At 44.3% G+C, this 14,902-nt stretch overlaps 1 protein-coding gene across 6 annotated transcripts in view; it reads right to left on the reverse strand.

Moving 5' to 3' along the window:
- The window catches only part of enox2 (ecto-NOX disulfide-thiol exchanger 2), a 144,723-nt gene that overhangs the window by 59,067 nt on the left and 70,754 nt on the right, over nt 1-14,902 (reverse strand). Inside the window, exon 1 of one of the 6 annotated variants that reach the window (XM_068715146.1) lies at nt 5,446-5,466. The exons of the other annotated variants lie outside the window; for them this stretch is intronic. The gene's annotated coding sequence lies outside the window, so the exon portion shown is untranslated. Of the gene's footprint in view, nt 1-5,445; nt 5,467-14,902 lie in introns of those variants that run through there. 6 annotated transcript variants of the gene reach the window in all.

Consider the following 14,902-nt stretch of genomic DNA (forward strand, 5'->3'; position numbering starts at 1 on the left):
AGTAATGTGACGACATTTTCTACACGTACGAGACTGTTCTATCATTATATCCACATTAATGATGATTACTTGTCAAAAATATCATCGCGTTGATATTTTGTGAAGGCACCAATGATCAACCCTACGATATATATCTGTTTGAGTTGGATTTGTGTCAGAGGAATTTCTTAAATGTCATCTCCGTTTTAAACGAGTCATCTCGGTGCTTTCTCGGGTTGGCTCAGTCTCCCCCAATATATCTGAAATAGACTCTAATGACCAAAACACAATGCCGAACGCAGAAAGCAAAGGCAATAAGGTCGAATGAAAACATTCGAAGGCTTTGCCGGCCAACCGATGACGAATGAGATCGTGACTTGGACGAGGAGAGTAAAAAGGAGACTCAAGCGTCAGGGTGAGAACACTGCAGCAGATCCAAATATTACTTCAGTCTGTCGTACGGAGCCAGTTGAATCAGATGGGGAGAATGAACAGCTGTGCCATTTAATTGATTCCAGCATGTGATCGCAAGGCCCTGATGTGGAGCGCGATACCTCCGTCCCAGCGCTTAGATTTAGGGTTCTGATCCGCTTCCGCTCCTCGGGACGGCTTTCATCGCGGTTATCCAAGAATCCGATTCATTATAAAAAAGGTCACAAATACGACAAAACTCCTCTTTCCTTGCGTTTACCTTTCACTGCCCTTTAATTTCATCTTTAAGTCGAATACGTCGCCTCTCAAAACAAAAGGTTACTGGCATCAAACATGCTTTAAGAGTTGAAGCCAGGTCTGGATTTGTCAAACTATTTCAGAAGAGTTTAGAAGACTCACAGACAGAAATGTCCTCGAGTGACCAAGTGGGCTTAATTCATTTCCTCCTCAGTCAGTCCTCGTGTCCTCAGAACATATGGAGGACACAAACAATGTCTATTAACAACCTCCTGAGGTGATACAATTTGAAGAGTTGAAATACAAAGTTGTGTTTTTGTTTCGATTGAATACAGAATCCTTGAACCTTGCCGTTACATTGGAGAATACTTGTTCAAGACGGCCCGTGTCCAGTTGGTAGGAGCTCGCTGTTTAACAAGTATTCACTACACAGCCGAACCCTTGTTTAGCACAAGAGGCACAAATAGAATGTGTCTATTGATGCCTGAAGGACAGCTTGACACCCTCTAGGAGGAAAAACAGCCTGAAGAGCTTCTTTAAATCCGCTTTTTCTCTCTCCTTTGAAGTTTAAACTGTCAAGAACAAGAGAGAAAAGCTGTGCGACTGTCATTCTTTGTTCGGGTGAAGGCAATAACTGCGCTGTAAGTCCTCATAGCTCGTTATATGACGCCATGCTTGGAGAGAAAACATCTTTGATGGTCATGGTTAATCAACAGCTGGAAAGATCCTAAAGCAAACTGTAAAAACAATTACAAGTCTATGACAGACGCTGCTTTTTTTTTTTTTTTTTTACCCACAATTCAGCCTAAAAATAAAGTTAAAGACAATTAAGTATCCTTGAAAGTAAAGCCAGCGTTATATCTTTTGACTAAGAAGCTTTCTAACGACACATTAAGTCACTTAAAATAGAATTTGTTCAAGGACTGGATTTAAACCTTCTTCTCACCTTTTCATAGAACAACTCAGGTCCATTATCTTTAGAGCTCATCTCAGCCTTTACCGAAAACTACACAACTCTACGCAACTCTACGCAGCTCTACGCAGCTCTACGCAACTCTACGCAAGTCTACGCAGCTCTACGCAAGTCTACGCAACTCTACGCAGCTCTACGCAAGTCTACGCAGCTCTACGCAACTCTACGCAAGTCTACGCAACTCTACGCAAGTCTACGCAAGTCTACGCAACTCTACGCAACTCTACGCAAGTCTACGCAACTCTACGCAAGTCTACGCAACTCTACGTAACTCTACGCAGCTCTACGCAACTCTACGCAACTCTACGCAAGTCTGCGCAACTCTGCGCAACTCTACGCAAGTCTACGCAACTCAAGTCATCAACCAGGAGTTAGTGGACAGAGGCAGGGGGTTTCAATCTTCACCCAGTTTATGATCACTAGAGACCGACCGATTTATGGGCTGAAGTTTATGAAAAAAAACTCATTTTAGAGGCTGAAAGCAGATAATCTTCGACGCGTTTTCTTAGAAAAAATGACTCAAAAGGATTTATCAAGTTTATCAGATTTGTTGTCTATGAGCTCTAATCGTAACCAGAATTGTGTACTTAGTTCACATGATAAGAACTGAAAAATGACGAAGAAGGCAATGAGATGTGGCTGAAAGCTCCAAGAACATCAAGTAAGTATCTTCTTATGCTGAGATTTTTTACTTTCAAACTATTTATATTCAAAATATTTTGAAGGAGAAGAATGAACAGTTCAATCTTTTCTGATCAGCTGGTATCTCTGGAGACAAAGCAAGATGTAGGAAACACCGTTGCTCCTGGAATTGAGACACTGTAATTGAGACTGAAGTAAAGCAGTGCCTGCATACTGCCTGCATGCTCAACCTCCTGGGAACTCAAGGATTTGTCTTCCTAACCCCCTAAACTTTAACCCAAACCCGGAGACAAATGCCTTCGACCACAGTTAGAACTCACACCCACCCACAAATCCTGTTATTAGCCCGGCTCTGGGAGCCGGAGCGGTGCAGCAAGATATCACATAAGGTAGTGTGTGCCCACCAGGCAGAGCTTCCTGTGCATACCAACTGAAAGCAGAAACATAATTACTCTCTTGAGATCAATCATTAAAATAAAAAAAATGATTCATGTATCTCTTGTGCATGATGCAGACAATAAGGAGCACCGGCCAGCAGTTTGAGGAGGACAGACAGGAAGTAAGGTTTGGAGAGAAATGGGGACTTTAAGTATATTAATTACACAGAGATCTAGGCTAAGGACACAATAGCACAAAAAATCTCATTATCAGCAGTTCCAACTCAAGCCCGAGAGACTTCGGGCTAATTCTGCCAGCAGAAACATCTGCTGAATCCATGAGTATGGCCTGAAACATGACCGAATGGAATGAAATGTCCACAGGAAAAAAGAAAAAAAAAAAGTGGACCGGGATTTAGCAGAGTCAGCTGCACATTCCTGAGTACAGAACCGGGGTACGGCAGAAAAAAATGAATCTTTAGTGACACGACGAGCCCGGTGGCCCCAGGGCCCGGAGAGAAGACGCTCTAGATAATGACCAGAACGGCTTTATCACAGGAGATACCTCACAATGGCACATGTGGGTCAAGAGCGCTGTTGTTTCACTGTTTGTGTCCTCCTACGTAGACGGCCCTAATGGGAGGCCACAACTCTGCAACCGATGCATCTAATGACGGTAAACAAGAGGCTGCATTTGAGTCACCACAATGGGAAGCGGTTGTGCACAGACATCTGCGTCACATGAATTAACCGGTGCATCACAGAGGTCCCCCTGTTTATGTTTATGCTGCCATGTATGGTGATATCCATTCTATCCATTTCCTGTCTTGAAGCCCCTGAAAAGGTGGTTTCAATCAAGAAATGGCAACGGCTACTTAAATGTTTTGGTTCACTCTCAACGGACACAGTTAGCAACTAGCTTGTGAACTCACTGGAGGAAATTGTTTCTACCGTTTCCAAGACAGACACGTAAAAGATTATTTTAACATTTGGGGGAAAATATTCTCGATCAAGAATTCATTGTGGGTGTGGTTTCATCGGGACAGTGGCCAGTGAACATAAGTTAATAACCCCATGGACACAGATTGTCCCATTTTGGCATCGCATTTTGATTTTAGTGCTAAATTCTGATTAATGCAGAGAAATATTCACTTATTGCCAAAATAGCTTCAATCAAACCGGTGAGAATAGCGCAGAAAGAACGGCACAGACTGACGTGGAATAACCAACACTGTTCAACTTTGGGGAAAAAAAATAATAATTGTGTCCATGTAGGACTCCACATTCATAGTAGAAAATATGTTTTTAAGCAGTATTTTTCTGGTCTAAAAGTTTGTTACAGCCAGTATGCCAATCCCTGACTGGAATAGTATCTCTGGAAAACAAGGTTCAGGCCCTGGATTTAGCCCCGTCCGCCCACCAACTCCTGAGCTGTTGTCATCGCACGGCGCCGCCGACTGCTGCAGCAGCTGAAAGCGTCTTATCAGCAGCTGCCAATTACAACATGGGAATCTTATCAGCGGTAGCCAATTAGAACCAGGGGAGTCGCTGCGAGGAGATGTCAACAGCTCGGTGAACTTGCCAGGGCTCTTATCTGGCCCCGCCTCCCCATCCAGGCAGCTCTCTTTGAGCTTTCTGTCACAGTAACGACTGCCGGTGCGGCGTTGTGACAAGAGGGGCTGGAGGTACAGCCGGGTTTCAAAAGAGCAAGCCTCCCGGAAAGACTTCCCACTGAAAGCTGCAATATTTTAGTACGTTTTTTGTTTTTTTTGACAACTGAGGACTGACAAAACCCACAAGATTCTTTCATTATTCACTTGGCACCAGCTGGGTGTGTGTTCAGACTGAATACAGAAGTTATTCAACAATGCATTGGCTTCTTTATGAGACAGGCTTCTCGGATTGATTACGGTACAAAATGTTTCTCTTTTTCACAGCTTCTAGACACAAATGACAGGTAGGATGCATTATTTCTACTGATAAACATCTGTTCACTAGTGACGTGCTACTGCGTCTCCTTGAGAGGGCAGCTGAAGACCCGGACAGTCTTTAAAAAAAGATCAGATACTGAAATAAATACATTTCAATGAATATACAGTATATACCTTGGCTGGCACTTATGAAAATCAAAATCGTACGAACACAAAACTGTGAGATGATGGCGACACGTATTGCTTTTACCGTCACGTTTCATGTCATCGTCAATTGTGTCGTTGTGTCATGAAGCTTAATGGAGACACATAACAGTATGGTGAGGCTTTTAAGACACACATCCCAGATTCCAGCAGAGAGTGGCCTCCACAGAGTCACGGGGCGTTGAATGAGTAATGGTCGGCTGCTTTCTCCAGCAGAGCTTTCACAAACGGAGGTCATTGCCGTTATTTCCAACGGTTCATCTCGTCTCTAACGGCGGTGCGGTCGACTAGAGCCGCGAGAGAGATAGCTGTAGGAGGAGAAGGTCTGATGTCTGGTGAAGCCTTCTCTACATTGAAATGAGAACACTTTTATTCCAATGAGGTGTGGTTGTTCACGTTCACAGCGCTAACTGCTGACCACCAGAACGATGGCTTTGAGAGGGAGCCAAAGCAAACCTCGACTCTCTCGCTCACACATCTCTGTCCGTATGTTGACCGACTCGTTGGTCTAATTTATTAAAATCACTCAAACTTACTTTACATCTCTGAAAAGTGATTTCACAGATTTCTTCTTGCGATCGTCGAATCAGATCACAAGACAGATATCTGCTGACTATAACACAAAGAACGCCATCACATTTACTAATTAAATAGAAGTAGGTGTATTTACCTGTTCTTTGTTAATTGTAGCTCATCATAATATTAAATATCGGTTTATCCATTGGGCTGTTTTGGTGGGTCTTGGCCAGGTCACCCTAGAAAGAGAGGATTCCAACCTCAGTAGCACTTAACCTGCTTAAATACAAGTTAAATAAAACTAAAATAAACACATGAATGTAGACTTCTACAAAGTAGGGCTGCAACTGACAATTACTGTCAATTTTGGCTAATCTGCCGATTACTTTCACAATAAATGTATGTGATTTGTCCAGCAAACAGTTACAAAAATAAAAGACATTTAACTTACTATCATAGGAAAACAAAGAAAGAAAGCAGCAAACCAGAGACGTTTGTCTATTCTTTTGCTGTCGATCCACTTATTGCTAAATTGACTAATTGTTTCAGCTCAACTAGAGAAAGACAACATCATTATCACATGCAACACAGGACACCCAGCTACACCGTGCCCCCATAATAACCTCCAATCAGTCTAGCACTCCAAGTACAATTTGGCAAAAGAGAAGCAGAAAGGAGGGGGGGGGCATTTGGCTGAAAGGCAAACCAGACCCAGTGTAAGACGGCTGGGTGCACAGATAGGGAAAAAGTGGGAGTTGTAACAAATCTCAGCTTCCCTCACAGCGGCTTTGACGAACGGCTCAAACGGCGTTCAGGTCAATGCCTTACAACAAACGTAGGACTTTAACAACCCTAATCATGTGGTGCGCTGACTTTACATTAAACCCATTAGCCCTGCTGGTACAACACAAACACCTGAGGGGGGAAGTGAAGCCGAGCAGCGGGGACGTCAAGAGGCTGCTGCAACAAAGCCACCGCTGTGCCGATACCAACGGCCGCCGCGGCGCTAGCAGCACAGCGCACCCTGCGGCCTCCGCAATACGGAAGAACCGACACATCCAAAAGCAAAGACGCGGCTTCCTGCTCTACAGTCACATCAGCAACCATCATTGGATCCATTTAATTAGCATGTATATTGAAAATGCTGCTGTGATAAATAAGAAATCATTCAATACGTGTCATCCGTGCGCTTCGCACGAGTAGCTTCCTTGTAATTCTCCGTTCCTAATGCCGGTTCTAGATGTCGCATTGCTACCGTGTCATTATTGACTTCTTCATTATTCTACTTTATGTCCAAATGCATCACTGTATGCTGCAGTAATTAGGTCATCCATTTCCTACAGAGAAGGTGAGCATGGCTTTCCATCACAGGTCGAGTCCCGTGTGCACAACCTGCGTCCGGGTGAAGAGGATTTTCTGCAGTTGAAACACTGTCATCTTGTTCTTCCACCCACGCGTGAGGACGGTCTCCTCTCTCAGACAGCAACTAGGAAGGAAGGAGGGAAGGAGGGAGGTGGCAAATGCAAGAAAAGGAATCCAGAATTGTGCGAGTCCTTGTTGGATAAAAGGCTTGTTCAGCGTTTAATGAGACTATGGAGCCACGGAGACTCAGTGGGAGAAACATGCGGAGTCGTAGCGGAAATAAATCGTCTTTCTTCTGATTTCTCTCGAACCGCAGACAAAAGGCACTCCTATGATGTAACTTTGAATTTGTCTTGGCAGCTGTTGCAGGGAAACTGGTGACCTTTAGAAAATGCCACTGAGTACAAAAAAAGTTATGTCTATTAATAAAGACCGGTCAGGACTACTGCAGTAAGGACTCAAAAGAAGTGGAAAATAAGAGTCAAACTTTTTATAGAATTACCATATTTAATGCAACTTTTGCATAAATATCTACAGAATATATTAGAACTAAAGCCAAATATGCCAGAAACCCATCGGTTACACCTTCCTAAATGTGAATATTTGCAGTTATTCCATGACAGTAAAATGGAATATCAGTGGATTCTGGACAAAAGAAGATATTTGAAGCCACTTTCTCACTATTTTCTGACATTGTATAAATGACAAAATAATCAGCAGATTAACGAATAATCATTAGCTGCAGCATTAAAAAATCATAACTAGTACAATATGTATTTAACGAGACAAAAGCAATACATTGCTGTCAAGAGTACATTAATGGAATTGAAGTCTGGCCGTTTTGGGTTTTTTTTTTCTGTCGCGCCTGTAAATCACCTTTTAAAGCAGTAGTATTGAAACCTTAAAACCACATTTGACTGCTGCAAAGTCATAAAAAACGGAGATTAACTTTCAAAATCTAACAGATGGGAGAGACTGGAGGAGGGATCGTTCAGTGAGCGGCTGATGGAGTAGGGTGAGGCCTCAGGTTAGCTTCAGCCATTAAAGCACAACTACCACTGGAAGAGGAATAAAATCACTGCTTTAGACACACACACACACACACACACACACACACACACACACACACACACACACACACACACACACAGACTACAGTGCGCGTACACACTTGTTTTTATTTTGAAGCACGTTGCATTTCCCTCGACAAGCAATGTGCTGCAGCCTGTGAATAAGGTTCTGCTTGTGTTTCTTCAGAAGGAGTCAGAGAACACGGCGAGCTACAGTGCGGATGTCCCAAGACGTTTTATTGAGCTTTTGCTCAAACATAATAAAATAGTCTAGTTTGTACCGTCTCTGAAAAAAAAAAAAAAAATGGGATTCCACTTCCTGCATGGTCCCTCTCTGGTGTCTGGTGTTGTGTAAACTAGCACGGGCCGCTAATAGACGGAGCATCACTGGCATTAACAGACGGCCCCTTGGGTCGTATGTGAGCCGGTGGCGTCGTGCATTAATCAGGGCTGGGTGGCGCCCTTTGAGTATCGCCCACCGGGCCTCCTGATGCCAGAATGACAAACAAGAACGGCAGAGTAACAAAACCATCGCCGGGGTCCCCTCACGGACCCCTTCAGCTTCCACCTCCACGTTCGGCTTCAGATGTCTGACAGAGATGTAAGCTCTGCTTCTCCCAACTGTAACTGTATCAGTGAGCGGTCTGCGGAAGCAGACGCTCACTGCATCTGCCCGTCACGGCCGTGCCGCCGCCACCCCCCACCCCCCCCCGGTGATAGCGGGGGGGCTAAAGTTACACAGGCATTAGCCGCCGGTCTCCCTGTTGACAGCTAGTTTCAGCGCGTGGCTCCTGCCATTTCAACACGTACGCTCACACATTCGACCCGCGAGCGGTCCGGCCAAGAGGCCGCTGACCTGGGTGAGTTTTGAGGGAGAAGCGCGAGTAAGACGATGAGACTTTTCACATGTTTACACTGTTACTGTAGCGTTGGGATATTCGTTAGGGAATGCTAGCTCAGATCCATTACCTCCGGGCCTGGACTGGAGCCGGGCCTGACCCTGATTTGCACGCAGCCTGGGACAAACCAAAGACGGACTGACCGACAGAGACAAGCAAGTCTTTTGATTTCAGCTCATCCAACTTGAGGATTTGCTGCTTTTCTTCTTCAAATACTGTGCGACGGTAGAATAAATATTGTTGGGGTTCGGTAGGACGGTTGGATAACGCGAGGAATCTCCCGGTTCAACCTCGAGGCACTGGGAAATTAAAAACAAGCATTTTATAGACAAAACGATAAAATACCCATGTGGCTGGCGCGATTCCTTGAAGTAGTTTTTTTTTTCTTCTCCTCCTCCTTAATTAGAGGTGAACATGCACAAATGAGTGTTTCAGTTGTGTGCATCCACTCATCCATCAGCCCCACAGTTCAGTCAGATGAATTAGGATGGTTCCAAACGGGTTAATTACTAGCCACCTGATCTTTTCTGCACTACTACTCGCGCAACGGCCTCTCGCAGAGCCATGTGAAATGAGACGAGTGGGGGGGGGGGGTTTGGCAGGGTGATGAAGAAGAGGAGGAGAGGCAGAGAAGGTGTTCAGCACATTGGTTTGGATAGAGCGCTAATGTGAGGCAGAGAGAGGCAGCTGGTGTGGACCAGTTAACCCGGCTGGAGGCTGAGAGAGAAGCCAGGAGGATGGAGGAGGGCAGGGATGGATGGAGGGAGAGGTGTTGATAGAAGACAAAAAAAAAAAAAAAAAAGGCCGGCGGGGTCTCTGTGATGAACACGCTGCTGTGAGCAGAGCGCTGCGTAGAAACAGGCAGATTCCTTCAGCGCCTCACTGAGGGAACTGATGAGAGGGAGCACAGACGAAAACCCAAGGGAGAAGGAGAGGAAAAATAGGCATTCAGCATCCGAAAGTTCCTTCTTCTTCTTCTTCTTCTTCTTCTTCCCTTAATAACTGATTTAAATATATGAAAAAGACTTTAGTCAAGCTCTGCGAGACCGTAATGGAGAGCCCGACATGTCACATTTAGTGTAATATGGTGTCGTGTTATAACAGAACGACACGCACACTCTCAAATTATAGTAGCGGGAAGAAGTATTCTAACGTGGGGCCGACATTCTCCTTGTATGATTTATACCAGTTCAAAAACACCAGAGGTTAGATGAAACCGAATTTAGTTTCATTTATAGTAGAAAAAAAAAAAATCTCGTCCACCTAGACAATATAAATAATTCATCAGGTAATCCGAGAGAGCGGTGGCTCCTCGGTGTTTTGGGGCAGAAGTCTGACAGTCGCTGGTGGCTTCAGGAGGAGGACTGAAGATAAAACCTCTCAGCCGCCTTTACATTTGTAATTGGACCCTCTGAGCCTTGGAGTCTTGGGCCATCCTTCTCAGTTACACAACAGGCCCCCAACGAGAGGAAATGAAAGATTCTGCTTCAAATGAAGCGAGCGGAGCGTCGGGTAGTCGAGACACAGGGGGGGGGAGCGCTGCGCAGAGTGCATAATAAGCCATTTCAGCATTTTTTTGATTTTTAATACATTTTCTGATTCTGTTTTCAAATGCCTTTGAATCAAAAATGTATGTATGAGACATAAAATACCTGGATTAAAAAAGACAGGTGATATCTTTCCTTTACTGATTAAGTGTCAACTATTTTCTCAATTGATAAATTCATAATTTGGACACTAAAACATATCGCAGGTGTTTTCTAGAGCCCAACTTCACTTCATAAATGTCTTGTTTTGTTGGACCAATAGTTCAACCCTAAAATATTATAATGAATATAATGTAAGAGGAGCAGCAAATTATCACACTTAAGAAACAGGATCTATCAAATATTAAGAAATTTTGCTTGAAAAATGACAAACTAAATAGTTTTAATAGATTTTAAGTGACACAAAAAGACGTCCAACTCCAGGCACAGGTACAAGTACAACACATTCCCCCCCCTATTATTGGCAAAGTACACACTGTATTCTTAATAAATACTTACTAATTCAATCAGATAAAGAAGGTACTTTTTGTTTAGGGGCAGTTAACGCGACACTGCCAGTTTCTAAAACTCTAGTCTGCAGACCAGGTCCATGTTAGAAATCAATTAAGCAAAGTTGAAGATAATAACTGGATCTGAAGGTATTGATGGGAATCACCGCTAGAAGACAACTCATTCGGCCTGAGTTTTATGCCCCCTGAGGCTGGAGGCTGAAGAGAGAACCTCATCTCGGGGCTAATTGTTTACCCTCCCTGCACCGGCGCTGTGTTGAGGTAATAACAGAAGGGAGGCCACGAGCAAAGCAACGCCGCCCTGTTTGCTTTGACCCAGCAGAAAACCAGCCAGGTTTGTGCATTAGACTCTTTTCAGAGCGTCAGCGCGAGTCTACAGACAAGAGCGCCTTCTGGCACCGTGAATTATTTACACCTCATATGTTGGGAGGCTTTGCCAGATGGCACTAAATCCCTGACCGCCGCGGCGCGCAGAGGACTGACGGGGAGCAAGAGGGCACAATTAAAGACGACGGAGGTGAGAAACGGGGCGGGGGGGGAAAGGAATTCAAAAGATTGACCACAATCTAATCCCACCGTTTGGTGACGATCGGTAGGACCTGGGTCACAGTGTGACTGAGAATATAAAGCAACCAATAACACGAAGCTCTGCTTCATGTTAGCGCTGAAACGATAGAATAATCTCCAACTTTACGGATCAACATTTGCTGGTTTTCTTAGTCTCAAACTGGACAGCTGATGGGACAAAACCACCAAATTATGAAGGACACGTTTCACTATTTTTTTTGGACATTTTATAGAGCAAATGATACTGATTGGACACGTGAGCGAAGCAGCGTGAATCCCAGATGAATAAAGAGAGAGGCGGGGCCTCTTCACAGCGCCGCGTGCATTTCAATCACGGCACGCATGCACGGTCTCGACGCAGAGTGCGTGCAGGCTGAACGCTGGTGACCTTTGCGCTGACCCCGCGCGCCTGTTTGTGAGCTAATGAGGTCCTTTTTAACTTCAGCCTGTCGTCCCGTGGCCCATCCATCAGCATCACTCTAAAGCCTCTGTCAGTGTGTGGCCTCGACGTCACAGAGGCTGACATCCAGCTGTAGGTCTCCCCCATCCTCCACACACACACACACACACACACACACACACACACACACACACACACACACACACACACACACACACACACACACACACACACACACACACACACCTCTCTCTCTGGGACAGCCATATATCTAAATGGACCGTCATCTCTGGCAGCTTAAGTATCCCATTACATTATTTACCTTCCAAAAGCTCTTTGCCTGCCAGTGGTGGGTCAATGACATCATATTACAGTTTTTATGCTCAAATCCATTACCCCCCCCCCCCCCCCCGAATAAAGCCACTAAAAAGAAGTACTGCTGCATGCAGTATTGGAAACTATTATGCAAAACTCTTCTCAAAAGAGAAACCACGTTCAGTTTGCTGAAGCGCCGTTTTTTCCTTCTTCTATTTTTTGGGGGAGTTTTTTTTTTTTTTTTGGTGAACCACACGGGAAACGGCAGTCAGACTGAAAAGCGTTTATCATAAGGAACAAAGTGGAGGGTGTGGACTGAATATACATGCTCCCACAGGAGACCTCGTACTGACGAATGGTTTCAGAATGTCCGATACAAAAAAAAAACCCCGACCAAGGACGAAGTCTGTGAGGATGAGAAGCGTAGCGGCTAACAAGGAGTATTTTGATCTCAGTAAAGACAGTATGTGTCGTTGTAAATAACGGGGGAGTGGAAGTATTTTTATGACTCTTTTTTCCCCCCTCTTTTCATGTGACTCATGTGACTCAGAGCTTGTGGTTTCCCAATTAATTACTGTTGAGGGGTAGAAGTGGAAAAACCTAGACCCAGTCTAGACCAGCGCTCACAGCAGACTAAGAGAGGTTTACACACATTTCTAAAACAGACAGAAATGAGGACATGAAGTTCTGATACATTGGGCGTCTCTATAGACGGACGTGTTCACACGTGTGCCGTCAGCACGGAACACATTATGGGATGTGCAGACCCATGCGGGCAGGAGCCAATGAAAAAAAAAAAAAAAAAAAAGTACAATAATATTGAATTATATTCAGCTTGAACAGAAAAAAAGAAGACAAAACACTGATTTCATATCTTAGCAAACAAATGTATAGGAATATGACTAATTAATAAAACTGACTTCTGATCCCTGCTGTGAAGCGTCTCAATGAAACAGCACAACGCTGGGATGTGATGACATGTATCCAGATAAAGCTTCTTGCTGCTTGATAAGAGGAATAATGCCGCTCCCTACCTACACAACATGCATCCTTATTTGCCCCTCGCTCTATTACATTAACCTTTCTGCTTCACAATCAATAGCATTTTATTCAACACCTCTCTCTTAGCCGCAGCTAAAGGTTAACGCTCCGCAGATTGAATCGGCGAGTGCACAATTCCTTTATTTGCTAAAACTAACGGCTTTGAGCTGGCCTTTGTGATCAAATTTCATGAATTGATTTTTATGCAAGGAAAAAACACGTGTGGGAGGATTTCTTTAATCCCGGCATTGGAAGTGCTTTTTCGGCGAATCCATACGCGCGGCCTCAGGTTCTGAACGCACGCCTCGGCTCTGACCACTGCTCCGTGTTTGCTTTTTTTTTTGTTTTTTTTCACCAGTCAAACAACCTTGTAACAAGGATACTCCAAACCCAATCGGCCAAAGGCCTAACATTCAACTTGAAAGAGCTATTTCATATAAATACATTTATATTTCGCTCCTTCACAGACACAGGCGGCTTCCAGTGGAAGCAGTCTATATGGTAAACTGTAGAAAATGTTTGATGAGAGCTTGTTGATCGGTGCGGTTTTCTCCGAGAATGAAATCCCATGTCCTAACACATACATGTCCTAATGTGTCTAATGTGACACGTCCTGATGAACGAGGACGTTTTAAAGCGCCGTGAACGTTGTTACGGCGCTTTAAGTTAAGCTGTTTTTTGGGGTTTAATGTTTGACTGGGGTGTTAGTTCAGCGGTCACAGCGCTGTGCGCATGTGAGTGAAAACACACCTCATTACCAAAGCTGACAGGACCTTTGCTGCCCACAGCTGTGGAACCCCCCTCACTCTCAGGCCAAGGACCAGACGATGGGATGCTCAGACCTGCCAAAAGGATTTCACACGACTCTACCGACCGACAGGTGGCAGGAAAACGCCGGGATACGCAGCGACGTGCCGACGGAAAGGCCGGAGAGAAGAAGACCGCTGGCAGGAAAACACCGCTGTAGTGTAAACGATGCTGGATTAAGACTTGGACAATGCCGTATGAGGAGCGGAATGCAATTAACTCATTTATTAGACCTGCAGCGGCACATACAATGCCACATAACATAAACACAATGTATACATAACATAAAATCCAGAATTTATATCTATTTTGACATTTTGCGTTCTTAATTTGATGCCTTTGAATTCCGTTGCGTCTCTACTTCGCCTCGTAAATTGCACATAACTTTGTTTTCAAACTGCTTGGCAAATGAAGATTATTATTAGTCTTACATTAACATACCAGGCGTGAGATAATGAAATCCAGCTTGCGCGGCCTGCGACTAAAACCGACATTCATATTCATTGTGAGAGGGGAAATCCTGCTCCACTAAAAAAAAAAAAAAAAAAAAATGAGCAGCATTTCAGAATCCCATTCTCTTCACCTCCTGCAGCTGAAACACAGCAGGACTTGAGGGGAAATGGCCATCGCTGGCTGTGTTGTTAAACAGATATAAAATAAAAAAAAGCAAGGGAACATGCTTGCAGTGTGCCTGCTGCCCCCAAGGCACCACTTATTATGGGTTGTTAAAACTACACATGCACACACATGCATGCAGTCGGTGCAACATGAACGCAGAAAAGTAAAAAGAGCAAAGATGGAGGCCGACTTTAGAGAGAACAACTAGATCAAAACAGCAGTTTGATAAAGAAAGTGTGAGAAAAACTCTCAATGACTCAATGTTTCTGGGTTCAATATTTTGTCCATGTCTTCGTAAAAGAGTCACAACAAACTGGGATTTACTACCAAGTGGGAATGATTTCCACTGAAATTAATTTCTCCAGAGCCGCTTCACACTAAACATAAATATGGAGTTAGTCGCACTGACTCGGAGTGTAGTGAGTGGACCGCTATGCCGCAGCGGAGTGAATACAAATTGAACTTCAAACGCTTCC

The sequence above is a fragment of the Cebidichthys violaceus genome, unplaced genomic scaffold (assembly GCF_023349555.1).
Source record: "Cebidichthys violaceus isolate CVI_PGR_0920_01 unplaced genomic scaffold, fCebVio1.0.p SCAF_2, whole genome shotgun sequence".
In the NCBI taxonomy this organism is placed as follows: Eukaryota; Metazoa; Chordata; class Actinopteri; order Perciformes; family Stichaeidae; genus Cebidichthys; species Cebidichthys violaceus.